This window comes from Pseudophryne corroboree, chromosome 6 (assembly GCF_028390025.1).
Source record: "Pseudophryne corroboree isolate aPseCor3 chromosome 6, aPseCor3.hap2, whole genome shotgun sequence".
Classification (NCBI taxonomy): domain Eukaryota; kingdom Metazoa; phylum Chordata; class Amphibia; order Anura; family Myobatrachidae; genus Pseudophryne; species Pseudophryne corroboree.
Window position 1 is genome coordinate 239,710,543 of NC_086449.1, and position 27,155 is coordinate 239,737,697.

A 27,155-nucleotide genomic window follows, 5' to 3' on the forward strand; every position below is an offset into this window, starting at 1 on the left:
CACAGCCAGTGACATGGTAGTTAGGAGCTGATTGGCTGGCAGTTTATCACTGTGAAATTTATCACTTTTCAGGCTTAGTACATCTCCCCCAAGATATCTGTAATTGCCCAAGTTGTACACATCTCTGTGGTTAGACCGCCGCTATCTGTACACTCAGTTTCATAGCCACATTACCAGTGCATACTTGCTCCAGCCCTATCCCCGGTGCAAGAGATCCATCTGAAAGCAGGAGTATTTACACGGACACACAACACTGCATAGCCTGCAATTCCATCTCTGAGCTTAGGCTACGTGAGAACGCCCCATGACAGTCCAGTTACAGTCCTTCAGTGGCAAGTAGGGATGTGGCTGAGATGCACATGATTCCGTTTTGCTCATACATGTGTACATTTAGTTCTAGACCACGCACAGTGCAAAATCACAAAAGATACGCTGTACAAATGGACCTGCCCCTTCCCTTTGAATCTAGGCTGGTTGTAGATGTACACAAGATCCAACGGTCACCCCAAACTCTACCAGTCAAGAAGCAGATCTTAGTAGTTGTAATTGTAAACATTCAGTATTTATACTCTAAATAAGTGAAAATTTTCTCAGTTTCTTACATTTTATTTAGCTTTAAACTACCCTTCTAAAAGAGCAACATTTTTGTTTTGTCTTATTTTTGAGGGGAAGATCTGTGTTGGGACAGTGGTGGACAATGATTCAGAGGTGGAAGGTATATGAAGGGGGCATGGAAAACTGTGATTTTCAGCCTCTTCTCATGCGCAAAAGTACTGAGCGAACAATCTGCACTTGCGGCAACTGCGCCATCTGAGAGTGCACAGTCTACCATGGACGTACGGTGAGGTCAATGACTCAGGAGGCATTGGCTAGTACCAGAGCCAGATTTACACACAATATCCATGCCAAAGGAGTCATGTGGTCATTATATAAAGGTGCAGCAGTATAATCTCCTGGAAATGGAGTGAGTTTTGATTAGAGACGTGCGGAAAGCATAGGCCCTCACCTCCCATAGACTTTTTACTCCAGAGTTTTGACTATAAAAATGATTAGAAAAATACAAAGAAGATATTTCTAATATATTCTTTGTATTTTTCATATACTTTATACAGTCAAAACTCTGGCACAAATGTTAGTATGACAGGAAAGAATCTTCCTCACCTGCCTCACCCCACCACACGTCACTGCGGTCTACGAAGTGGGTTCCGAAAAGTGGGCGTGTTAATAGCTGTGGATTATCAGGTATAGCAGCAAACTCATTTACATAGGAATGTCCCAGTTCCGTGGATTTAGGCAATGCGGCTTATTTAAATTGCTGATGTCAGCACAGTCGGCGCATGCTGTAAATGGCCCCATTCCATATGAGTCAGATGTACAAACTGCACCTAGCATGGGCTGGTGCAAATTCAGCTCCTAATGATCATGAGTGCACGGGCAATGGGTGGGATACGCATACTGCAGGCAGGCGCATGGTATTAGTATGGCGTACAAGCACATATGAATAACAGAGAAATCAGACAGACGATGTGACCTGCATGCGCCCTTCATACTCTGTCCACCTCAGAATCAGGCCTATGGTGCTTTGTATTGCACAGGAACAGAGCCTTGATGAGCCTTGGGCACAGTGGACACTACAGGCTGAATACTACAGCAAATACTTATTTCCTCCTGTAGCATTGGGTCTATGTCTTTTAGTGACGGTGCCAATGTAACTTAAACACTTACTGGTGCTTTCCATTTCTCATATAATTACATTTGTCATGCCCCTATAAAGTTTATGCTTTACATTGGCATAGTTCTGGATCATCCACTGGGCTCCTTCCTAGGGCCCAGTGGGCACTGAGGGACCCAAATTAACTCATGTTATGTGTTCTTTGTGACAAATGAGGGAGTGCACAAACTGGAATGTTGCAGTTTTCCCCATGATGGGTTAAACAGACTCTATCATGTTTCTATTCAATATCTGTCCGCTTGCATTTGTATTTAAGATGTTCTTTATAGAAAGAGCTACAACAATAGCACCACATCTACCATAGTTATACTGACAGATCTACCGTTGTTATGCTGAGATTTCTGTAATGCTTTACAGTCACTGTCTGGCTGAGGACGGATCTGGCTGAAGATCGTAAAAATTGTAGTCTGACATTAGCTGGAGACTCACATGTAATAGTTCTCCAGTTTATTTAAGAATGTTCTCATAAGGCTCTTAGAAAACCAGTGCTTACAGAATGACACTGATTGTTAGTACATTGTGGGTGTGGATTATTAGGTCTACACTAAAAAGGTCTACAGTCAATAATTCTACCATTAATAGTAGACATGCATTAGGTCAAAGGTCAACATAGAATAGGTAGACAGTGGGAAAGGTCAACCGGTTCAAAAGGTCAGCATGGAAATGGTAGGCACAAAAAAATGTAGACACTTTTTATATTTATTTTTTTGTGGTATTTTGTCACTTTTCTGCATTTGAACTGTCTACCTTTTACATGTCGACATTTTGACCCTGTCGACCTAATGCATGTCTACCATTAGTGGTAGACCTAATGACTGTAGACCTTTTTAGTGTAGATCTATAGTCCAGATACGACATTATACTTTCATATATACACACTGGATGAAGCAATTACATGGGCTAAATCAATATATATATTAGAATATGGTTTTGTAATTTACATGAGCACAGATATGAGCCACTCAATTATGTCATTAGTTCCTAGTGATTTGATAAGCTGGATTTTAGTCCAGCCAACAAAGTGGCTGCTTCCATGTTGTATAAATGAAATAAACACTTTTACGTGTTAGTGCACAAACACATAACCTGGATAGTAGGTTTCACAGCCATCAGATTAGGCATCAATAAATGATGACATTGTAAATATATCCGCTCATGCCTGGTACACTGTTGGTTATAGTGTAGCTGTGCAGTGTTGTTAGGTGTACATCAGAGAAATAGTTATATAGAGTCAGATCAAAGGGTCGACAGTCAGAAGGTCAACAATGTCTAGGTGGACACCAAATGGTCGACATGTACAGTGTCGACAGGACCGACATTGTCAAAGGGTTGACAGGGTTGATAGGTCGGCACAGAAATGGTCAACACATGAAAAGGTCAACATGAGTTTTTGTTGGTTTTTGGTGTCAAAATTTCCCTTCCAGCACGTGGACCCCCAATTGGTGCACTGCATCCCCTCGAATAGCTTGCTTCGCATGCCATGCTTCGAGCAAGGGTTACCATTCTCATTTGTAGTCCAGGTGGATGGTAAAGTATGGGAAAACTTCTAAATATTAAAAGAAAAATCAAAAAAATTCATGTCAACCATATGTTGTGTTGGCCATTGTCATGTTAACCATTTGGACCTGTTGACCTTTTGACCATGTCGACTATATGCATGTCAACCATTTGGTGTTGACCTACTGCTTGTCAGCCTTTTAACATGAAATCAACGTATCATCCGGACTCCCATCTATATTTGCTGAAAGTAATAAAGGTAAGGTAAAACACAAAAGAGCAATATATACCTGGAGGATGTCTCTGAGATGTGAGGTCAGCCAGTGCAATACAGAGTGCTGTGATCCTGGGACTTCCTCATCAACTGCAGAATAAGGAATTCACAATTAGTAGGAAAACTGGCGTGTGCCACACAGGAAATGTACATATATGTACATATATACACATATATCTATATACATACTTCTTGTCACCTTGGTCTAATTCATTATGCATATGATCATTTTAAAAAGTCATCAAAAGTTCTTTCTATAAAGAATACTGTCCCTAGTAATGGTGCTGGCTGATTTACGTTTCTGCTGAATATGGTATTTTCCAAATACTATATTATTAGCCATAAACTTACAAAAATAGGGGAAATGTATGAATAGCACAAACAGGGCTTTAACTAGGGGTGTACGAGCAGTGCCATAGCACAGAGTCCAAGGGACACTCCAGGCAGGCACCCGGCAGCCTACTTCTCATTGGTCACATTGCACTTTTTACTAGCCCATACCATCACTAGTATTGTAAGGTGACTTTCATTTATCATGGGAGTTTTGTTTTCTAAAGATGATGGATGGAACTAGGAATACTCTGAAATTTTCACTATTATGCACTTGTTTCACTTCTAAAAATGCTAAACAATACTGTGTTGTCATGACCATTAAGATCTGAACGGGGCCTGGGTACTGGGAGGTGTGGCCAAATCTCCCATAGCTGCTGCTGACACAGACCCTCCGCTGGGCCCCTCCAGCATGCCCAGGTAAGCAGTACCCCCCTCACCCTCACCTCCTGTTCCATGAGTTTTAAAGATGGAATGTAAAGATGATATACAGAGAATGGTCTAGACCAGTGGTTCTCAAACTGTGTGCCGTGGCACCCTGGGGTGCCTCAAGACACTTGCAGGGGTGCCTCAGGTTGGTGGTGCAGGACCAATACAAATTATTTAAGGTCAATGTAAAAGGCAAAACCAGTGTTTATGGCTGTCAATAATAAAATATGTGGCCAAACATAAGCAAATTTTGTCCCTCCCCACACAATTGACCCTCAGGATGACCTATAAAACACCATTTACTTAATGTAATACTTCTTTTTAAATTCAGAAAAACTTTTGGCCCAGGGGTGCCATAAAAAAATTCTGAAGCTCTAGGACGCCGTGATTCAAAAAAGTTTGTGAACCACTGGTCTAGACTAATAGTTAATATTAATTAGCGGGAGAGGTGGTTCAAGATGTGATGATAACTGGAGATTTATAATAACTTTTCTTTTTTGCAATCCATGGACTTTCAATTATACTAAAACTAAATGCTATGATTTAGGAAAACATCTCTACAAAAGGACTATAGATTTCTATTTACCCATTATACATTGAAATAGGACTACAGTATTGTGCACAATAATGACATTTTACAATTTATTTAGTTTGGAAATTCACCCAATTGGGTAGAGTTTCTGAAACTGTGCAAAATAAACTGACGCCGCTGTTGTCACTTCAGTATAATTTTCCATGTTACAGTATGGTAGGAAGCACAGAGAATGAGATCTCAGGATATTTTTACTAAAGGTTTATTTTTTTTATTGATTGTTATCGATTCTAAATGAATCTAAATAGATGTTTTGGTTCAGGGGCTAAAACACACATTTACTAACATTTAAAAATCAATATCAAAAATGTAGTTTTAACCCCTGAACCACAACATCGATTTGAAACCAGTGAAAATTGATCTTTAGTAAATATACCCCCTCATGGTTAGAGTTGCTATCGCTGCTGCTTACATTGGGGGTCATTCCAAGTTGATCGCTCGATGCCGATTTTCGCAGCGATCAGGTAAAAAAAATGGCAAAACTGCGTATGCATTGCAATGCGCATGCGCGTCATACGGGTACAAAGAGCATCGTTGCTGTGCAATGCTTCTAGCGACGAATCCATTCGCACAGCCGATCGCAAGGAGCTTGACAGGAAGAGGGCGTTTATGGGTGTCAACTGACTGTTTTCTGGGAGTGGTTGGGCAAATGCAGGCGTGTCCAGGCGTTTGCAGGGCGGGTGTCTGACGTCAATTCCGGGGCCTCCGTCGCTAGAATCATCGCACAGGATAAGTAACTTCAGGGCTGGTCTTGTTTTGCACAAAATGTGTTTGTGTCGCTCGGCTGCACATGCAATCGCACACTTACAAAGCGAAAATACACTCCCCCGTGGGCAGCTACAATGCGTTTGCACGGCTGCTAAAAGTAGCTAGCGAGCGATCAACTCGGAATGAGGACCATAGAGCAGCAGCGATAAAACTAATATGGTAACGCAGCAGGAGGCGTCACATCTGCTGCTGAATTACTGATAAGAACTTCGTCTAAGGACATAGTATAGGATCTTGCCTGGCATCATCGGCTGGCTGCATGACCCATGGAGTCGCACAAGCCGGTCGCCGCAAGTCCTACACAGAGGCCAGGAATCTTTGTCCTCTGACAGAAATCCTGACTTCTTTCCTCCCCGCAACAGCGGCAACACCTTCTCCCCACAGCCAAACAGCATCATACTGTCAATCACTGACAGTCTGATGACGATCATTGTCATTGCAGGACCCGTTTGTGCATGTGTATAACAGGTCCTGCACATGCCCAAAGTACCTATAATCGGTACTTTGCTGAATGTAAAGCAACGCCAACCACATCTGTATTACCCCCAATGTGTATACAAACAAATGCTAAGCAGCTTTGTTTTACATATAATAAAGCTAGGACACATGCTTACCAAATTCTACATCTCTCTGCACATTTAAACCTGCCCCACATACAGTGCAACATGGTTTTGCCAAGGTGCAAATTTCTTCTTTTTGTGATGTGCTCCTAACTCAGGTTCTGGGGCCTAATACAGACCTGATCGTATATGTGATACGAGGGACGCCCAGCACAGGGCTAGCCCGCCCCGCATGTCAGGCCCGACACACCCCACCCCCACCCCGCCCCGCACAAGTACAAAAGCATCAGATAGCGGCGATGCTTTTGTACTTTAGGAGTAGCTCCCTGCCGGCGCAGCTCGCTGGCAGGAGCTACTCGTCGCTGTGAGGTTTGCAGTGGCTGCGTGTGACATCACGCAGCCGCTGTGGCCCGCCCCTCCTATGGACCACGCCCCCTCCCACCGCCAGCCCGCTCCCTCCCGCCCAGCAGCTGCCCCTGTCTGTCAATTAAGCAGAGGCGATCGCAGTGCTGAGACAGCCGTCAGCTGTCTGGCATGCGACGGCGCACTGTGGCGCCAGCGCATGCGCAGTACAGACCTGATCGGCTGCTGTGCGAAAATGCACAGCAGCGATCAGGTCTGAATTAGGCCCCTAATTCAGCATGGAACCTGCTGATGCCCTGTGAAGTGTGCCCATGTGCACACTTACAGATTTAAAAAATGACAGGAGCTGATTGGCTGGTGCGTTATCACCTTCCACTTATCACTTCTTTATCCCTTCTCCAGGCTTAATACATTTGCCCCAATGTGAGATGTGATGTGAACGCCTCTGCCTGATTGACAAGCAGAGGCACTCGCAGGGCGGGAGGGGGCTTTGTGGAAGTGTTTAAGGGGCGTCGTCAGAGCCGGACATAGCTATAGGCAAACTAGGCAATTGCCTAGGGCATTTGATATGCCTAGGGGCATCAGCAGCTTCTGCTGATTAAAATTATATGCGGCATGCCTATATTCTGTGTGTAGCATTTCATATGCAGATACAGCCACAGTCTCACACAGTATAAAGGCATGCTGTATATCATTTTAATCAGCAGAAGCTGCTTGTGCATCCTAGCCACTTAGCAATGCACATAAGATGCATTTTCATTAGAAAAATGTGCCCGACGTTAGCACTGAGGCAATATTTATGAGGACACATCTGTATCCAAGCAGAGGCAGAGGTCACAGTGTTAGTGGCAGTGTGAGTGCTGTGTGCATGTGAGTGGGTTGGTTGTGCAGTAGTGTTCGGAATATGTGTAAGGAGCATTATGTGTGTCATGTAAAAATGCATTAATAATGTGCAACATATGTGTAAGGGGCACTATGTGTGTCATTATGTGTTTAAGGGCATTAATAATGTGTGGCATACTGTATGTGTAACAGGGTACTACTGTATGTGTCATTATGTGTATAGGGGCACTAACAATGTGCAGCAAATGTGCAGGGGGCACTATGTGTGTCATTATGTGTATTAGGGCATTAATAATGTGCGGCATATGTGTAAGGGACATTATGTGTAAAAGGGCATTAATAAAGGTTGTCATAATGTGTAAGCACATTATGTTTAGAAGGACATTAATAATGTGTCTCATATGTGTTAGGGGCATTACTGTGTGGAATTATGTGTTTAAGGTGCTCTTCTATGTGGTGTTGCGTGTAGAAAGGGCACTACTGTGTCGTCTAATGTGAATAAAGAGCAATAGGGTGTAGTGTAATGTGAATAAGGAGCAATTCAGTGTGATGTAATGTGAATAAGGGGCTCTACTGTGAGGAGTAACGTTTATAAGGTAAAGTGATACTACTGTGGGATGTAATATGAATTATGGAAACTATCGCATGATCAAATGTGAATAAAGTGCAGTACTGTGTGGCGTATTTGGAATTGGGGTTACTATTGTGTGGCCATGCCCCTTGTCAGCAAAAACACACCCCTTTTTGGGCTGTGCGCCAAATGTGCGAACTGTTCCTATTTAAAATATAGGGGGTACAAACACCAAAATAAGGACTGCTATGGCTGAGGGGTGATGGTTCTGGGAAAGAAGTGCAAGGTCGGAGGCAGAACCAGCAGTGGTGCTAGGGAGCACTAGCCAAAATCTTGCCTAGGGCATCATATTGGTTAGGGCCGGCTCTGGGCGTCGTGGTAGTGTTGGGGGGGCACAGTCCGGACAATGTAGGCATGTCCAGACCATTTGCGACCCAAAAGCTGGTGGGTTGCCGTCTGCCTTAGCAGCTAGGCTGCGTGGGCAGAGAGCAAACCTAAACATGCGAAAGCTTCGCCGCTGTGCGATGCTTTTGCATGTTCACGGGGGAGTGGGGGGTGGGGACCGGACCCGGCATGCCGGGTAGACTTGCCCTGTGCTGGGCGTTTCCCCTGCATGTCAGTGTAATGTAAATGTGCGAATTTTCACACATCTGCGATCAGTGTGGGACTGGGGCATGAAGGGCCCACCGGGGGCATGCTGTCGTAGGGGCCCATGCTTAATAGTGTGGCCAGGGTCCACTGGGGCATGGCCAGCCACCACACAGGTTTGGCTAACCATTACAGAGTACATGTTCTGTGCCCCTTGGTAAATATATAATAATCCATATTCTTGTGAAGTATTATGTAACATAAGTATAATGCATAATTCAAGTGCACTAGGATACAGTCTGTAACCTGATCCCTAGAGGAGGAGGAAGAGGGCCCACAGGCAGTGGGGCCCACCGGTGGTTTCCCCTGTTCCCCTGTGGGCCAGTCCGACCCTGTCTGCGATACATGCTGAATTGGGCCCTCACCAGATCTGGGTAGCGGTCCTGTTTGGTCTATAATGCTTTAGCCATGTAAATGAAATGTATATTAATGACAGATTTCAGTCTGTTATTGTACATATTCGGATTAGATTTGAAAGACATGAGTATAAAGCATATAATATGAACAAAGAGTAGTTCAAATATCATATATTTGTATATTTAATTTCTACAGTAGGTGTTTAAATGGGGATCCGGTCTGAAGATCGACAGTATCTAGGTCGACAATGTTTAGGTCGACCACTATAGGTCGACAGTCACTAGGTCGACATGGATGGAAGGTCGACAGGGTTTCTAGGTCGACATGTGCTAGGTCGACAGGTCTAAAGGTCGACATGAGTTTTTCACATTTTTTTTCTTTTTTTGAATTTTTTCATACTTAACGATCCACGTGGACTACGATTGGAACGGTAAAGTGTGCCGAGCGAAGCGGTAGCGGAGCGAAGGCACCATGCCCGAAGCATGGCGAGCGAAGCGAGCCATGCGAGGGGACACAGTGCACTAATTTGGGATCCCGGTCACTCTACGAAGAAAGCGACACAAAAAAAAAATCCTCATGTCGACCTTTAGACCTGTCGACCTAGCACATGTCGACCTAGAAACCCTGTCGACCTTCCATCCATGTCGACCTAGTAACTGTCGACCTATAGTGGTCGACCTAAACATTGTCGACCTAGATACTGTCGATTTGATGAACCACACCCGTTTAAATGGTCTGGTTTCCTTTCATTTGAATGTTGCACAGTAATTCCCTCATTGTGGCATTATAGTTATTGTACTTTTACCCTTCTAAGAGGCATCCTTCATGTAAAATTCTACCTCGCATAACCTATTCCAAAGAATGACCATAATCTGATTAAGAGTGAAAACACTATTCTAAATAGTGTTGAAATTATTGTTTTTTTTAAATCTTAAAATCAAGATTAAAATAAATTACCCAAAACAAATGAATAGCATTTTAATATAATGACACGTATTTATATTTCAAACAAAACCAGTATGTATATGGATATATGTTATGCATTTGCTAAGAGGTTTTCTTTTTTTTTATTGGGGGGGGGGGGGGGGGTTATATTGTGAAAAGGTTTTTGTTTGTTTTTTTAACCAAAAACCACTAATATTTGCTATATTACATTTAACAATATAATAAACTCACACATCTGTTTTTTACAGAGACTAATAACAAATAAAATATGGAATTATCAAAGCAAAATAAATCCATCACATAATTCTTTTTACTGCAGTATAAAAGGCAGCACCCATCGCAAGCAAAAGCGATATTAGAAAAGCAAATTAAAGAGTATGTTAATTTGATTAATTTCAAGGACAGATTTTGTGCTTGAAAAGGGTGGTAGCGGCCGAAAGTGGGTCATGCCAGCTTTGTTTATTGTCCCATTTTTGTTTCTAATTAGTACAATAAGGAGAAGATCAATTAGCAGGAAGGGAGGAGGTTCATATCGCACAGCAAATTCAGCCTACCTTGTGCTAAAGCAGCCATCTTAAGTGTCCCTTGATTCCATCAAAATGGCCTCCATCTACAGGGCAGGTCCTGGGAGTGGATTATGCAAGACGGCAATGTTGTCCACAGCATTTAATTTTACTTGTCTCTTTCATTGTTGATCAATAACAGTACCTCATGGTGATAAAGCTTTTAAGCATATATTCAAATTAACAAGCTGTGAATATTGCTGATTTCACTGCCTGGTAATCAGGAAGCTGCGTCCTGCATCAAGGCCTCAGATTCCTCTTGCCTCTTTCACTGTGTAGGAGACAAAATAAGAACATTTCTAGCTCAGCCATTGTCATATTATACTAACTCTTTCACCAATTTATGTGTTCCCTGCTTGGATGTGCAAATAACTGTAGACCTTAATAGCAGCAGGAAGGTGTAATTATAAGAAAATTATATGTATAGATCACACATGGATAGGTAACCAAAAAGGCAGTGTTAGTGAACATTGTAATTTTAATCATTTAAAACATGTACTTTTAAATATTTGCCAGGTTGATGCATCTTACTTTTGTCCTCATTAAGACTACTCAAAAACTTAGCTGTGAGTGTGTTGTTTTTTATGAACACTTCCATGAAACACATAAAGAAGTTGTATTACTACAGAAGGCGTCATTTCATAGTATTTGCCATGTTTACAATTCTGAGTGATGGAGCTGACTGACCAGATGGGGAAGACTGTGGTGGTCAGTATAACAAATTTAACAGTATTTGGAATTATGGAATTAACATATATATTATACAGAGAGCCCAGCACTCACCATAATAAGCCATAGTACCCATTTTTGGTTCTAATTAATCACCACCCCTGATGAAATCGACAATGATGAAACGCATTGAGTTTTTTAAATCTGTGTCCACAATACTGTATAGCAACATTTGATACTAGTGATAATGTGGCTTGTGATGCTATAAACCTTTATTCAAGGTTAATATGGCGGACTAGTCTTCTGCTTCTAATAGGAATTTGCTGCAATATATATGGGTAGACTGGGTAGAACAGAATACAGGGGCAAGGGTAGGGAAACTCGCAGAAGCTAGGAGACTCATGTCTTGGTTCAGTTCTCAGTAACCCTGTAATCCTGTGCCCACTGTATGGGTGATCTGACAGAGTCACTGAAGGAGATAAGAGGACAAAAAAGATCAGAATACTTGTGACGTGCTAGGAAAGAACAAGAGGGATAAGGGTCCTGCCTGTATAAGATAGATAGATAGATAGATTGATAGATAGATAGATAGATAGATAGATAGATAGATAGACAGATGCAAATAGATACAGATCTATCTATCACTATCTGTATCCATCTATATGCCGGTGTAACTATTTCCTATGTATGTGTCTGTGCCTATGTAATATTATGTCTGTCTATCTATCTATCTATCTATCTATACATGGGACAGAGCATGCCACGCTACACTGGGAGTGGGCCCAGTGCTAATCAATCAATCAATCAATCAATATATCTATCTATCTAGCTATCTATCTGTCAAGTACAGTATATTTCTATAGTTTATCCCAATGTTGATGAAAGACTATTTGAACATCATTTAGCATAAGTACAGTCACCAATGCATAATAAAAGCCAGGCCTAACCAGCAGCAGGAGGTGAGTCATCTCTCACTGTGCAATATATAGTACATATGTCATATGCTTTTAAATAAATATAAATTGTCACCAATTTTAACTAGATTTATAATAACTGCTAATGTTAACCACCTGAAAATTATGACTTAATGTATTTATAATATTTATAATACCTCAGTTATAAAATGCAAGAAAAAAATGTTCCATTGCATAGCAATGAAGGTTGTTTAGTGAACATCACAGTAAGTAACAAAGCATAATATAAGCTTAAGGAAGGAGAAACATAGATTTGGGCACATGTGCCAGTCCAGGTACTGGTTATGCAGCCTTCAATAAATGACACCAGTCAACCACTGAAGGGTTGAAATGAATCCACTTCCACTGCACCAGAGGCTTATAGTAAAAGCATGTGGCAATGTGAGGGTTAATAATTTGGACACAGAGATAAAGCAGTCAAATAAAATCTACCAAAGAAATTCTTATTACAGCAATGACAGCGTGGACTGATTGTGGGAACGCCCCACATGCAAATTGATGCAATTGTTATTAAGATGAGGTCTAACACATGCAGATTTGTAGCATGCATATTCATTTGCCAGCTTCTGAAGACCTGGCCAATTGCTGCTTCTCATTAACCAGACGATGAAGCATCTTATAAATCACTCTCAGACTCGGCGAGCCTTGTGGGAAAAAGGTTTGCCCCATTGTTGGCAGTGTGTGGCATAACAGAATGCACCGACTGTATGGCTGTGAATTTAATTTAGAACGGACGGCCTTCCCATTACAACACAATGCTATTTTCCTTGGTGGCACAATAAACAAGAAAATCTCGCTACATGCTCGGTTTCAACCCAAACGCTTTATAAATAATTACATTTCTTATAAACATAAGGCTGACATATGGAGACCAGACACATTTTTATGTAAACATTAGCCTAATATTTCCATGCGGATTTATCCCACTATATTTTTAAATAATACATTTACATTTCCTGTCTCAAGATGGTTTTCTAGAAAATCATGTAATTCAAAAAAATTAATTAGTTCATTTATGTCTGTACACCAGAGAAAACATTAGGCGATGGGTTATGGGCTAGAGGATTAATGTGTTTGGTCACAAATGGGCGAGCCATTAAAACACATTCAAGTCTTTGTTTTTTTGTGAGCTATGTCTGTGCCCTTCAATTGCAAAATAAAATGCTTTAAACAAGAGCTGGCACTGTATTCAACATAAAAAAAAACATTCTTAATTCATTCTCTAAATAGAAACCAGAAACTCTACTTATTCTTTAATTCTTCCTAGCAATACGGTGATGACTGTAGTAGCATTACCTGTCATTATATTTGTATATTTTATATAAAATACAAGAAAATAGACAGTATTGTAACAAAGAAAGATGAGTCTCACCTGCATACTGGAAGCCATATTGAATTTTAGGCCCGCTTGTTCACTGGCTTCCTGCCATGCAATTTTAATTCTCTCTGTGCCCTTGTTGAGCTGCAAAGGTTAAAGAGAAAATGACATTTATGAAACATTCAAGTTCCATTTAGGTATAACATGCATTATTACAGCAGAGGGATGGCATATCTGTCTGGGGATTTACAGTGAATTGCTTTTGATGAATTCTCTAATTTGTTGATTTGAAGAAAAAAAAACAAACAAAGAGGAATTTAGCAGCAGTTCTAGCAATTTAAATGTTTGCATTAAAGAAAAATAAAGGTTACAGAGCAAGAGGTACGAAAATGCAAATTATAAATGTTCAAAAAGTATTTGAAATAAATGACTTGAAAAAGAAAATCCCAGTAGACGTCTGAAGATCTTAATTCTATGTGTGGAAAACATCAGGGAATTTGAATTTTCTATTCCATCCAAATGATGCAGCGGAGAGGTGACCCCACATGACTGATAAAAGTGGTTATTTCAGGTTAATCATACATCAACTGCAAAGCAAGTCAGCTTAAATCTTTACATAAGTAGTAATATGCTCTCGGTTATTCATACATACATACATACATACATACATACATACATACAGATCTCGTATATTCATTTCCAGCATTCACTTCTATACAGATATTCAGAAATGACCTAAACTGTATGTCTGCAATTACATTTTTATACCATGAGTCTAATGTGATTGTTGACATACATTTATTAGAAATGTATGTGTGTGAATATATAGATGTAATGCTATTGCTAATGGTTTAAATTAGATTGCTGCCAATTACTTTTTTTTTCTGTGTTTTGAGCTGTCAAAATAAAATAAAAAACTGAGCAGACTCCATCAATTTAAGGCCTGGTGCACACTTTGTATTTAAGAACACAAGTAGTGAAAAACATAAAATTGTCACAAGTGTATGTGATCCATGAGAATGTCATTTACAATACAGTGAGATTAATATTGTATAGATTCCTTTAAAATATTTTATTAAACATAACAGCTGATATTTCATAAGAATTGGATGCAGAGCAATTATTATACCACCACAAATTATGGTTTAACAGGCAATCTAGGCACATGCTTAGTCCAGTTCTATTTCTATTAACATTCATTGAATCTACTTTATTCCTTTGCATTTTATTTTGACACCTGGACTTTGCCAGCTATATATTACTTCCAGTAAAGGTAATGGAGTTGGTGTTAGGATATAAAGTATCAGCATATGTGGGCATATAGTAAGATAGTATTTGAGGTTGAATAGAGGCAAATTGCCCATCATGTTCAATCTGTTTTAAGTTGTGATGAGTCTACATACTTGCTAAATAATTAGTTCATTAGTTCATTAGTTCTTTTAACTTCCAATATCACCTCTATGCTGATGACACTCAAATCTACCTCTCCTCCCCTGATCTCTCCACGGCTCTCCTCACTCGTACCTCAAACTGTCTTTCTGCTATCTCTTCCTGGATGTCTCAGCGCTTTCTTAAACTCAACATGTCTAAGACTGAGCTGATCATCTTCCCACCCTCCCGCACAGCCTCACCTCCCACAATCTCATTATCCATTGATGGCACAACTATCTCCCCTAGCCCCAAAGTACGCTGTCTTGGCGTAATCCTTGACTCCTCCCTCTCCTTCATACCACACATTCAGCACCTCTCACAAACCTGTCATTTTCATCTCAAAAACATTTCTAGAATCAGACCTTTTCTCACACAGGATGCCACTAAGATCATTATTCACTCACTGATTATTTCCAGACTGGACTACTGTAATCTCCTCTTAACTGGCCTCCCTGACAATCACCTCTCTCCACTCCAATCTATCCTCAATGCTGCTGCCCGGCTCATCTTCCTCACCAAACGCACTACGTCTACCTCCCCACTCCTACAGGCCCTCCACTGGCTTCCCTTCCCTTTCAGAATCCAATTCAAACTTCTCACACTCACTTACAAAGCACTCACCCACTCCTCTCCCATCTACATCTCTGACCTTATCTCCCTTTACTCTCCCACCCGTCCTCTTCGCTCTGCTAATGCACGCCGTCTCTCCTGTCTTCTGATTACTTCCTCCCACTCCTATCTCCAAGATTTTTCACGTGCTGCTCCATTTCTCTGGAATTCTTTACCTCTCCCCCTCAGACTCTCCACCTCTCTACAAAACTTCAAACGGGCTCTTAAGACCCATTTCTTTACCAAACGTAGCCAAATCTCAACATAACCCTCTGTTCCACGCTCTCTATGTACCCCATCTGTGTCATCCCTGTCTGTCTACCCCTCCCCTTAGAATGTAAGCTCTCACGAGTAGGGCCCTCTTCCCTCATGTGCTTATACTTTTCTTACTTTAATAATCCTCAACCGCCCAGATCCCACAGTTTTTTGACCACCTGGAACTTATCTCTATGTTTACTGGTGTAGTTATGCTTAGCTGCCCTGTACTTGTCCTATATTGTATTCAACTGTAAGTCACTGTTTTCCTATTTTTTATGTGCATTTGTACTCTGTAATCGGGCGCTGCGGAACCCTTGTGGCGCCATATAAATAAAGGATAATAATAATAATAATAATAATGTTTTATGACTAATTAGCTACTATAACTCATGTTACCCCCAGATTAACCACGTTGATTTTTTAAGTATTATAACCTTGGATAGCTTTATCTTTCAGAAATGTATCCATTCCTTTTTTAAATCCAATTACAGAGTCTGCCATTACCACCTTCCCTGGCAGGGAATTCCACATCCTGATTGCCCTAACAGTGAAGAACCCTTTCCTCCGTTGCGTTCGGAACTCTCTCTCCTCCAGTCGCAGCGAGTGCCCACGTGTACTAAACTGTGTTCTTTTAATAAATAATTCCTCTGATAACTCTTTGTGATGTCCCTTTACATATTTGAAGATATTAATAATATCTCCTCTTAGGCGCCTCTTTTCTAGTGTATACATATTCAGCCTAGTAAGTCTTTCCTTATAGTCCAGTCCTTCTAGGCCTTTAATCAATTTAGTAGCTCGCCTTTGAACACTTTCGAGTTCACTGATGTCTTTTTTATACAATGGGACCCAAAACTGAACACAATATTCCAGGTGCGGACGTACCAATGCCTTATACAGCGGCATGATTACATCCGAGTCCCTTGTCTCAATTCCCCTTTTTATGCACGCTAGCACCTTACGTGCCTTCTTTACTGCGTTTTGACATTGTGTATGGTTATTAAGCCTATTATCAATGAATACCCTCAAATCTTTTTCCAACTCTATTTCACCTAGGCGTTCCCCATTTAATATGTAGGATGCAAGTTTGTTTTTAGTCCCAAAATGCATAACCTTGCATTTGTCTGTATTGAACCTCATTTTCCATTTAGATGCCCAGAGTTCAAGTTTAGATAGATCATTCTGCAAGGACTCCACATCCAATTCTGAATTAATTACCTTACACAGTTTAGTATCATCTGCAAAGATTGACACTGTGCTTTCCAGGCCTATTTCTAGGTCATTGATAAATATGTTGAACAGTAGTGGTCCGAGTACGGACCCTTGTGGTATTTCGCTGACTACTGGGGACCAGGTTGAGGACTTCCCGTTGACCACTACTCGCTGTACCCTGCTATCCAACCAGCTGCTTATCCCTGTGCAAATAGTTTTTCCTAGGCCAATCTCCTTTAATTTGATCATCAGTCTCCTTTTAGCATTGTACGAAGAACATATGGAACCCTTTATTTATCCTTTTCTACCTGATTTCCATACAATTAGTATACCTGCCCCATCTCTGCACTTTATCCATGTCTGACATTCTCATTTAAAGCCATATGCCGTTAAATAGGTAAGCATTTTACGCAAATGGCGATGGTAGCTACCATTGTTAACTCATGCTGATATATATGTAATGTAGAAATTGATTGGGAAATGCCCAAATTACAAGTTATAATCTCCTCAGCATTCAGATACCTGTGGTTATTGTATCCAAGGGTCTCGACAGAGGAGTCATATTTTACTGATGAATACTCTAATAAAGAGACAAATACATTATATTAAAGAGTTTATATTTTTAAAGCAGCACAAGCCAATACGTAGTAAGCTATATATAAGGCAATACCCTTACATTATATAATATATTTTGTATATTTTTACACACACACACACACGCAATACACATCTGCCCCATTTGACCTTGTAGAAGAAAGAATAGTACAACTATAATTCAGGACAGTGGATTTTGGGGGATGGTTTAGTCATGGTTTTATAACTATAAGCAGTGTAAAAATGTAAAAATAATGGGCATTTTCGACTGTAGAGGAGGGATACAATACTCTGACAGCAAAAGGACATTACACTTAAACTGACTCAATCAGCACAAAGTGAAGCATGTGAAAAAGAAATTAGCCAAGGCACAAAATAAAGGTATGCATAATTACTGTGCACACACATATATACCATCAACTGAATAACATCTCTGTGCACATGAAAAGTTGTCCTGGCATGATTAAACATGCAACATCACAATAAAAATGGTAATGACATTTATGTGAAAAGTTAATTTTAATATAGTGTATCCTAAGCAATCAATCTCACTCTCTGTGGTATGCAAAGTGTTAACTGCACAGCTCTGGCTCTGAAACATGTATGAGGTCATCACTGCCTGGTATATTTTCATTTGCCCCCCATGTGTTTTCTTTTTACTTTCTCTGTAAAAGCAAATAAAGTATTTGTATGGGCCCTGCTAAAATTGACATCAGAAACTACATCTCCCATGATCCTCAACTACTCCAGCAGCTACTGGAGTGCTGTAGACTGGCCATCCTTGAACTAGACAAGAGCCATTTTTATTCACATACTAATTAACACTCCTAGTTTTACTCTTCATTAATGGATTGTCATGGACTCAGTGACTTTGTCAAGACCAGGAAAAGCAGGTGTCAACTGTATTCATCTCAGTCTGTTAACACAAGGAAAGGTGAGAAGGGATTTTAAATACCTGTCTTCAGATATGTCATCTGCAGCTTTAGCAAGATGCATTTCCAACCTGACTTTCAATTCTGCAATTGTGGGTGTAATATTTAAATCCAGGTGCTAAGCAAGACAGCTAAGTTTGGAGGACTCTAACAGTTTTAGACAATCTGCTACAAAGAAGTGTCTTAACATGTCTTAGAGGAAATCTCACAGGAACACAGATATGCTTCCCCTGTACATAGCTGTTTACTTTCAATAAAGAAGTACATATTCTTTTTGTATTTAAAAAAAAAAAAACATTTGTATTTAAAAACACTACAGCATGTGTATGTGTAATTGATATATAATTACATGTTGAAACCAGAACTGTATATGTGTGTGCGTAGATAGATAGATAGATAGATAGATATTAGTATATGCATGCAATAACAGAGATAATGAAAAGCGTGGAACTCATTTGATGCTGCTGCACGGACATGGTGCCTTATGTGATGGGATAAGCCCTAAATGCCTGTGTGTTTACCTTGTGTCTTTTTTTCATAAGTAATTTGACTTGAGTGGTGGATATGGCGTGGGAAAGACCTATTTGGGATTTTCACAAATCAACTCACTCCTTGAACCAAAACCAATTAGCCTGGGCCAAGGTCCCAGCATTTAAGAAATTGCCCTCTTTTCAAGCCCACAGTTTCAATTGCTGAGAGCAGCTTGGAAGTGAATGAGTGTATCCCACTTAAAGCTCCCCTTTAGAAGAACTAAGGTTATGGTACACAGGACATCTCTATGGAGCTCAGCATGCTCTGAATGATGTAGTCCACTGACCCAAGACTTCAGCTTGTAACTGCTGAGGTCAATACAAATGGAAGCACACAAAGCCACCACAATCATATAATCAGGTCCTGGGACTCAGTAAATGTCTCCCATTCTGCAAAGCAGGCTCCCTAATGACGTGGTGCAGATGCTGATCTACAAACCTACCGGAGGTTGGATTCAGACCCACTGGAAATCATCATGATCTATTTCACTCAAGTGCTCCAGGCTAGATAGAAGCTAAGCCAGGCGTTGCAGTGCACACCGAGACAAAACAAAAATCTCCCCGCACCTCTAATGCAGGCCCTGCGTGTGGGTCCCGGCACATCACAGGATTACTGCACTAAAGTTGGATTAGTAACGCTTCTAAATGTGCTTTAATTCCAGTCACTCATGCTCTCAGACGTCCCGCCTAGCTCAGCTTTACCTGGGAGACTGCTCTGTTCAATGGACTGCCTCTAAGTATATTCTGTCTGGTAGTAATTATAGTGATCCACCATGGCTGGCAAGGGTTGTGTTCCAAAGAGCAACTTATCTGCCATGGAGGGACTTTCCAAACCTTATCGCCAAGGTGTCCTCAATGTACTGATGACCACCACACCATCTTCCTAGGCCACCGTTGACGTCCAGAAAAAGGTAGCAGCTGCCAGGACTTCTTCTTAATGGTTAATTCATGGGATAACTGTAAATATTAATGAACTAATGGCTGACTGGTATGTCCTTAGTATACTGTAGGTGTGTGCAGCCTGCAGCCGGTGTAGCAGGCATGTACTTGTAGTTCCTCAACAGCTGGGGAGTAACAAGCAGCAGAAATACTGCATTGCTTATATGACGGATGGCACTAAAGGAGGTGCCAGCGTGTGGGCAGTCAGATGACGCCGCCTGAGATGCTGCTAATTAGGCTACAATTACCTGGCACTTGTTCTGCGCGGAGACAGTAACAGCCTAGACTAGAAGATCAAACAAAGGGATTCAAGTCTGTTTATCATTATTTTAGACCTGATGGAATGGAGTGGGGCTAACAAAGAGGATATGGTGTATCTTACCCTACTGAGGATTACATATTGCTAGATTTATTAGTTTCACTCTACACAGCCACAAGAAAAATGTCACATTCATCTAATTGTGCAGCTTCCTATGTGGGGAGAGGGAGAGAGAGAGAGAGAGAGAGAGAGAGAGAGAGAGTGTGTGTGTGTGTGTGCGTGTGTGTGTGTGAGATGTCTATTTTACATAATGAATTCGAATTACATCCCATTTCCATTGTACCAATTATCACCTAGTGTTAAAAAAAAAAATGCAAATAAATAAAATACGGCATTTAGAAATCTTAAATGTACTATTCATGCATCAAATATGTAATATATGAGGACATGTATGGTGATTTTGCATAGCAGAGGCGCTGGGTGTAGTCAGAAATCCAGCACAGCTTGCAGTGTATTTTCCTTGATGAACAGACAAAGCATAGTTTGACTACAAATGGCAGCTAAATGTGGCAGAAGAAATTACGGGCGCAGAGTATTTTGTGTTACCATGGAAACTGCATGCAGATTTCACAAATGCTTTTTTTATATTTGAAAGATCTTGTAATGGGATTCCCCCTCCCCCCAGCTCTCCAAAGCATACTGCTGGACAGGAAAACAAATGAAGTAAGTGTACGATAAGGCACATTTGGTAAAGGTCCAATCGTTTAAAGTTTGCCTGCATTAAGGGGGTAATTCCAAATTGATTGCAGCAGGATTTTTGTTAGCAATTGGGCAAAACCATGTGCAGTGCAGGTGGGGCAGATATAACATGTGCAGAGAGAGATAGATTTGGGTGTGGTGAGTTCAATCTGCAATCTAATTTGCAGTGTAAAAATAAAGCAGCCAGTATTTACCCTGCACATAAACAAAATAACCCACCCAAATCTAACTCTCTCTGCACATGTTATATCTGCCTCCCCTGCAGTGCACATGGTTTTGCCCAATTGCTATCAAAAATCCTGCTGCGATCAATTTGGAATTACCCCCTAAATGCTTAACACGTCACTGCTGTCCTACAGGGTAAAACCCTAGACCCCACCACCCTTCGTCGTTTCTGCTTCCCTTCACTCTTCAAATCCCCCCCCCCCCCACACACACACACACACACACACACCTCCACCCCCCACCCCTACCACAAAAAAGAAGAAAGTGTGTGTGTGTGTGTGTGTGTGTGTGTGTGTGTGTGTGTGTGTGTGTGTGTGTGTGTGTGTGTATATATATATATATATATATATTTATTTAGTGTGTGTGTGTCATATATATATATATATACACAGTATATATACACACACACACACATATCTATATATATGTGTGTGTGTGTGTGTGTGTGTGTGTGTGTGTGTGTGTGTGTGTGTGTGTGTGTGTATATATATATATATATATACTGTGTGTATATGTATAAATATATATATATATATATAGACACACACTATATATATATATATATGTGTGTGTGTGTGTGTGTGTGTGTGTGTGTGTGTGTGTGTGTGTGTGTGTGTGTGTATGTACGTATATATATATATATATATATAGTGTGTGGGTAGTTGAGAAATTAGAGGTAGGATTACCTGACGTAGATGACGTCAGTCCAGATAATTATTTCCCTGCCATCATTTGGGGTTGATAGTTTATTATAAATGTAAGATTTGTATCAGGCTCAACACAATACAATAGTGGCTCATTACATTACCCCAGATGTAAGCGAGGAATAACCTACTTTGGCAGTGGATGTTTTGGAGACCAAGGTTTGTATAACATCTGCAAGAGTCTTCAGTTTCCTACACCATTGTGGTCTATGACGTCACGGAAGTTATCCCTACTTTCGGTTATCTAGCTTTATGACGGCTGATTTACACTCATACAGCTAGATAACCAAAGATAGAAACAAACTCCCCACTTTTCTTCCATCTTGGATGCCAGGACTTTGCAAAAACCATCATCTGCCTGGAAAACAAGCAAAAATAAGAATATATATTATAAATCAGTTGGACATGGTGATCCATTGCTGCATAATTGTGGATGGAGCCGTCCATGATCTCCTGATAGGACCCTGGCTGTCTCTTCTGTATTGGGGTGAGCAGACCATAAACTGCTGCACTCAGATGCTAGGAGCCAGTTGGCTCTGTCTCTTTACTCAACTTTTGGTGTCTTTCTAATAGTAATAGGCTGGATGGGATTGTGACATCAGCATGGATGGCCAATGGGAACGCAGATATTTAAATTGCAAAACCTTCCCACCCTTTTGCCTAAAGAGCCTGTCTATTAAATGGGCCATTATGCTATGAACTGCGTCAAGTGAGTTGGAGCATACTAAATTTGTCAGGGACAGTCTGCAATAATTTCCATCAAGATGGTCTAAATACATTGCAATTCGAGTCTCACCTTCAGAAAAAAAAAAAAAAAAAAAAAACATTTTATCTACCTATCTATCTATCTATCTACACATGTACATGTATTATTTGAGGTTTACATGTACGTACAGAAAATAATAAACTGCTGTGTTATTTGTCTATAATAAATTATGCACAAGCATCATTTGGTAGGTGGGTTTAGGTGGGTTGATCAATTAAAGTACAGATCTGCTGTATCAATTTAAAAAGAACACAAAAGTACACTGAATGTTACATCGGATTTCTTTTTTAATCATTATTATTTTGTGCACGAATAAATTGTTCAAAACGTTTTAAAATAAACTACTATACATGTTTTTAAGAAAACCCAAGTTAGTATGCTGTTCTTCAAACATATAAGACTATACTAAGAAACTGTCTGAGGAAGGATGAGGCCCTGAAACGTTGTTCTTTTATTCTTATGCAGTTTATTAATAGCCGTTTAAATGTCACAATGTTGTGACAAGATTGATAAACAAAGATTTATCAATTTAATGCTTATATCATTCTCTGGCTATTAGATAGAATATACTATCCAATTACATTAACAATGATTAAGCTAACGTCAAAAGGTAAAGTAGCTTTGTATTTTATAATGAACCTGTGTAATGTTAGTGTTTTATTTGTTTACATTCTTAAAAAAAATATATACAGTATATATTTCCCAAATATAAACATTAAATTGTAATATATTATATATATATATATATATATATATATATATATATATATATATTGAAATGATTATTGCAACGCTATCCTGATGTAGCTTTATTTTCACCTTATGATTGCTAGTGTTAGAAGTCAAGATGTACTGTATGCATTATAAGTATAATGTTGCATTGTGAAGAAAGAAACCTTTCATTATACAGACATCCTCTCCTTATACAGTTGCTATTCAAATCAGTCTGACGAAAGAGATTATACATATCCCATTACACACAGTTATAGGTGTTTTTCAAATACAGGCAAATACTTTTGCTTTGATAAATTATTACATTTTTAAGATTTTTGTTTATATCATAAACTCGAGTGTTAAAACGGCCTACATTCATGTATGTACGGTATGTATGTATGTATGTATGTATGTATGTACATAGAACTATTTAAACTTTTAAATGATTTCCCTGATTTTTATATATTTTTTCCACTGAATTCTTTAGAACAAAATTACTGAAAATACCGATCAACTTCAAAATCGTGACTTAAAAAATATGTATTTTTTATTTTTCTAGCACTAGTAACAAGTCGTACAAATCGTGTATGATGCTCATTCCGAATATTTTACAGCTATAGAACATTTTGAGTGACAGATCGATGAAATAACAGAGTATGTGATGATGATGATGATGATGATGATGATGATATAATAATAATAATAATAATAATATTATGCCATAGTTTATTTCCCTTAAATATCCAATAACTTGTTGTAATCTTTGTAATCTCTAAGAGTGAAACACACATATCATATAAATAAAATCACATACACAAAACAAAAACGTTTCACAGAGCTACAGTAAGCGACATATATATATATATAACACACACACACACACACATAATCAGGTATGCATTGTTTGATACAACATTAATCTTTAAAATGCATTCGTTGATATATTATAGTGTGTATTTTATATCTGTAGCTTGCTGGCTATCTTTGAGGTCATGTAGGGTCTCAGGCATTCCTTTATTCCAGTGCTCACTGGCCCAATTAGACATGATGCTCAATTAGACAGGGTGGTAATTGCATACACCTTCCAGACGCAATGTGTCTACTGTTCATTTAGTGATGCAAGACTAATGTTTAGATTCAGTTTTACTACATTAAATATTTGTGAAATAAAAAAAAAACAAATTTTAAAAAGTGATGGTCATCCTAACAGGTGTACCCCTACCCTTTTACACGTGAAGTCTAGTCCCTTCAATACATACCATACAGTATATACTGTATGTATAGCATGGCGCTGACCAAGGTGCTGCAAATTCACATTAACTTCAGCAAACTATTCATAGCGTGCATATACAATCCACTAAATATCCACTGCAGGTGAATATTATCACAAATGTGGGTTACAGAAATGCCCACTAACCATCTAAAATAACTAAAGTGTTCAGATGTGAGACCTACTCGAGTGTGCAAGGAAACTAGAAATGAAAAAGGTGTGGAATGTAAGTAAACCTACCACCTTTCCAAATATAGAACACTTTATTTATTAAACAGGCCATCATAATATAAATGTACGTGAATAGAAAACACACACACACACACACACACACACACACACACACATATGATGTAAATATTAATCTGATATTGTATTATTTTAGCTGTGTATAAATAACATCGCAGGTTAAACGTCTCAACAGTGACTGCAATAGTCCTTTAGAATACACAGTTATTTGCACATTTGGATTCCAATATCCTACAATAATAGCAATGTGGTACCGATTAATGGCTGTGCTTTCAGGAGCAATTTGAACACACAGGCCCAACATCGAAGGTATATGTATGGGATCTCCGCAACACATAACCATGAACTAAGTAAACCTAATTCAATAAGCACAATATTACTCCACAGAAGTTACATTATAGACCAAGGCTGGAAGAATACAATGCTAATGCTAATGTTGCTTTGAATTTAAAGTGATAATGCCTTGCTTTTAATTGGGTCTACCTGTAATAACCATATTTAATTTTTGGTCTCAGTTGCACATTGTGCTAATTGATCTTTGTCATATTTTTCCCCCAATCCTCTCTGTGAACCAGATATTTCTTTATATGGGCATTTTGCTATAGTCAACTGTAAAATAAAAAACCTTGGAATACATTTATAGAATTAGACTGCAATTATTAAAAAAAAGGAATTATTAGCTGTTTACATTCTAATGCCTATTATTAAATTACGGGTTTGTGAAAACTCTTCTGACCACCTCATATATATAACGCATAGACTACAAATAAACATCCAATAATGGACATTGTGATACAGAATTGAATATGTGTCAATGTTTTATTCTCCATGAATTTATTCCCTCCTATCTAGATCATGTAATGAGACCACAATACCAGAATTTCATAATGCAATGATAAAGGCCTGACCGTGTGTGTGTGTGTGTGTGTGTGTGTGTGTGTGTGTGTGTGTGTGTGTGTGTGTGTCAGTGTGTGACACACACACACACACACACACACACACACACACACACACACACACAGTTTTGACCTGTGAAGTGATTGAAGTATGAGTACTTATTTTCAAGCCTCAGACATCTGAATAATGTCATGCCAATAGAAAGTTTTGCTGTGTTTGACCTCAATATATTAAAGAGACTCACAATAAGCATAAATCCTATTGTATGATAAACTAACCCTACCAGTACACCTAGTGATTGTGAAAAGTGTCACGTCTGAAAGATACCAATGCTAACCAATGCTATGATTGTCCCCGCATTGTGTGCTTCACCTCTCTATCAATAAACATGATCTGTTTGGAGATATATGTATATGTATATATATATAATGCAGGCAAGGGGATGCCTGCACATTTGCAGGTGTGGGGCCTTTAACCCATTGTAATTTATCTTCTTCTACGTAGACAATTTGCTGGCAAATGACTGGCACAGGATGAAGCGCCCATTGCCAATAGCCTTGTGAAGCTTCAAGAGATCACCTGGTCACAGTGTTACAGAGCATATTCCACATTCCACAAACATGTCACGACAGAGATAGAAATCCACTCTTCATATATCGCCATAATCCTCAAATGTGTGGCCAGCGTGCTTCTTCCTTAGCAAGTTCCCCCCTGACTAGCCCTCTGGCCTATAACTAGAATGGCAAAGCAAACAAATGCCATTCTTTCTATGTGATCCTGTGCATGTGTCTGGAAGAAGCACAGGCACCACCATCCTAGATCTTGCAGGCGAGCTGGATCCACTTACAGGCAGTGTGGGTCTCCAGACCAGCAACGGCTTGATCGGAGGCATAGGCAGACAGGCAGCAAGGCTACTGGAGTCCTCCTGCAGGCAGAGGAGAGGGCAGAGGAGCGGTGTGGCTGTTCCAGACATGTGCCTTGTTCCTTCTTTGTGTATCCCTTATTGTCAGGGTGCATTGCCCTTCTCTGATCATTCCCTGAAAGCTCTTATGAACCCAGAGCTTGGTACCTGGCCGGGCTCCTGTCGTCTTCGCTGCTTTCCCAGGCTCTGGTTCTATGCCAGGAGCTGTCTGTGGTGGCAGGCTGATCCGCAGTGACGTCGCCGCAGCAGCAGCTCACACACTCCAACCATTGCACAGCAGAGGTGGAGGAAGGAGGGTGGACGTGGCCAGGGAGGATGGGGAGGCAATGGATGGGAGGGAAAATGAAGAAAATGGAAAGAGAGGGAGGGAGTGAGGAGAGAGGGAGGGAGGGAGAGAGAGAGAGAGAGAGAGAGAGAGAGAGAGAGGGGGGGGTATTGGCAGGCTCAAAGAAAGA

General features: G+C 40.0%; 1 long non-coding RNA gene across 4 annotated transcripts in view; it reads right to left on the reverse strand.

The window, feature by feature from the left end:
• Window positions 1-27,155, reverse strand: part of LOC134931916 (uncharacterized) — a 71,526-nt gene that overhangs the window by 41,119 nt on the left and 3,252 nt on the right. The window contains exons 2-6 of one of the 4 annotated variants that reach the window (XR_010179205.1): window positions 22,014-22,240; window positions 17,463-17,520; window positions 13,488-13,577; window positions 10,464-10,743; window positions 3,520-3,593 (exon numbers count right to left, since the gene is read on the reverse strand). This is a non-coding gene — a long non-coding RNA (uncharacterized LOC134931916). Of the gene's footprint in view, window positions 1-3,519; window positions 3,594-10,463; window positions 10,744-13,487; window positions 13,578-17,462; window positions 17,521-22,013; window positions 22,241-26,625; window positions 26,886-27,155 lie in introns of those variants that run through there. The other 3 variants (XR_010179204.1, XR_010179207.1, XR_010179206.1) reach the window with 3 other exon arrangements.